This window comes from Triticum aestivum, chromosome 1A (assembly GCF_018294505.1).
Source record: "Triticum aestivum cultivar Chinese Spring chromosome 1A, IWGSC CS RefSeq v2.1, whole genome shotgun sequence".
Taxonomy (NCBI): Eukaryota; Viridiplantae; Streptophyta; class Magnoliopsida; order Poales; family Poaceae; genus Triticum; species Triticum aestivum.
The window spans coordinates 318,248,277-318,250,979 of NC_057794.1; positions in this window are offsets into that span (position 1 = coordinate 318,248,277).

Here is a 2,703-nt window from a genome sequence, read left to right on the forward strand (position 1 = left end):
GTAATGGGCCACGGGTAGGCCAACCCGAGTCCCACAACCTTTCAAGACATCGGGGTAGGCTGCGCCCCTCAAGACCCCAGGGCGAAGAGCCGCCTCCTGAGGAGTCGACGGCAGGGCGGCCGACTGCCTGCTCACGGCCGAGTCCCGGGGACGACTTCCAAAGAAGCCGGCTTTGGGGAGTCGGCCGGCGACTCCAACAAACCCATGACCTCATCGAAGGGGACGGGGTAGTGGCATGGCTATAGTGAAGCCCACTCCCGCCCCTTACCAAGGGCAGGCATGGCCACAACATGCAGTACTCAGGAAGATCTCCGTGCGGCGTGGCACTGTTGCCCTGCCGGCCCTGACATCAGCACCACAGTACCGAGTCCTGCGCCCACGACAGCTTGTCTGAACGGCCCGGAAGCAACAGGTCCCACCAGTCAGTGAGACCCTAGGAGACAGCGAGAGGACCGCCAGTCGGATCCGTCAGGAGTCGGTCCGGGGAGTCGGCCGAGCCCTCCCCGGGCCCCATGCGCCATTAATCAAGATGTGATGGGGAGTGGTAATAGTGATCGCCCGCCAGGTGGCGGGACTGTTGCCACGACCCCATGACCAAGCCCGCGTCATTAGAAGCACGGCTACAGTAATCAGCAGCCGGCAAGACCCGCCCGCGACGGACGCGGCCTGTCGGCTCCATACTAGACCAGTCGACAGGGCCCACCAACCGGCGGGCCCCAGCAGTCGGCGGAGAAATCGGAGGCCAAAGGCACTGACGGCTGGGCCCACGCCCAGATTAATTACCATTGTACCCCTGGGGGGTAGGCCTATATAAACCCCCCAGGGCACCCATGCAAAGGGTTGGAACCCAGTAGCTCTAGACCATACCAGATAGAAGGAGAGAGCTAGCCTTACCCTCTCCTGCCTCTAAGAAACAGCTCAAGGAGCAACCGTGTAAACACTTGGCCATAGTGATCATGCGGAGACCCCGCAGAGCAGCAGTAGGGGTATTATCTCCCCGGAGAGCCCTGAAGCTGGGTAAGATTCGCCGGCGTGCATGTCTTCGCCTCATCCCGTTTCCAGGCACCGGAGACGTTCTACTCGCCCCCACCATGATAAGCCATTTGTTGGCATATGTCGCACCAAACCCCCGACATTTGGCGCCCACCGTGGGGCCTGGTGCACCGCTGTTCGGAGATCTGTTCTGGACGGGAACCCTTTTCCTCCCTGGCGAGCGCAGCCAGCCTGGCATGCTAGGCGAAGTTTGCATCAACGCGCTGCGCGGCGTTGATATCGCCTGCGCAGCCAGCTTCTTGGCCGAACTTGTCGGCGAGGTCCGCCTCTCCGACGAACCTACGTCCGACGTAGGCACGGGCGGCCCCGAGAACCCCCTCGCGGGCCTCCTCGATTAACTCCACATTTCCGGCGGGCTTGCCGTAGACTTGGAGTCTGTAGGCTCCACCGACCCGATGCTGGTCGACTCTGACACCGCGTCGCTCGATGCGTTCCCCACCAACGTGGTGGTCTACGACGAACCTCTCCCCCACGCAGAGAGCGACGGAAGCACCGTCACGGAGGTGCTAGTCATCAGTCATGACGAGTTCCCTAGCGGAGGAGCGCCCGACTCACTCGGCGCGGCGCTGCAAGACCTAACTGCGCCCATTCCGGAAGATGCTGATGCAGAGACGTTAGAAGCGCGCCGCCTTCAGCTCGTTGAAGGCGGGAAGAAGCTGGCCAGCATAAGACGCTTGTCAGAAGCTTACTAGCGGGAGATGGATCGCGCCGTTGGCGGCTCGCCGGCCCCGGCAGGGCCCAGCCTTTCGCGGTTCAGCAGCACGGCGTAGCCATCGCCAGCCTGTTTGGGGCTAGCCGCCCCGTGTACGCTACACCAGCGGAGAACATCCGAGCCGCCTAAGCAGCGGCGGATGAGCTAGACAATTTCGAGGGCGAAGAACGCCGCCTCATGATGGAGCGAGTCCAGCGGCTCCTCGACGCGGCCGCCGCGCAGAACGAGGCCGGTTGCCGCACGGAGGCGCCACAACGGCCAAACGACGACCCGCACCGAGATCAAGGCGCGATGTCTCGGACGCCGACTGGCGGTGCCCAAGGAAGAAAGGACAAGGAGCCGGCTGTCAGCCACAGTCGAACTCGCATTACCATACAGCGCGACCGAGATGGCCGCCCAAGAGCAGTGGAACGACGGGACGACTATCTGCCTCCCCCTCTCCGTAAGGAGAGGCGAGTCTCCCCGCCGCCTATTGACCATTCGGCTCTCGGTGACCGCCTTGGCTGCCGAGAGGGATTTGGAGAGAATGACGCCCGCCACCGGATCGACCGACTTCACCGGTCCCTGGCACTGGAAGAAGAAGACGAGCAGGGTCCGCCTTGTTTCGGGCCCCGCATTCGGGACGAGCCCTTTCCCAGAGGGTTCACGCTCCCAAGAGACACACCCAAGTATACCGGTTCCGTGAAGCTGGAAGACTGGCTAGTCGACTACTCCACGGCTGTCAGCATAGCAAACGGCAACAAGCGTGTCGCCGTAAAGTACGTTCCGCTCATGCTCCAGGGCACGGCCCGGACATGGCTGAATAGCCTAAAGCCCCGCAGCATCAACAGCTGGGTCGACTTCACCGAAGCATTCGTCTGCAACTTCACCAGCACGTACAAGCGTCCTCCCAAGCCTCGTCAGCTCTCCTTGTGCGTGCAAGGTCCTGACGAGTCGAC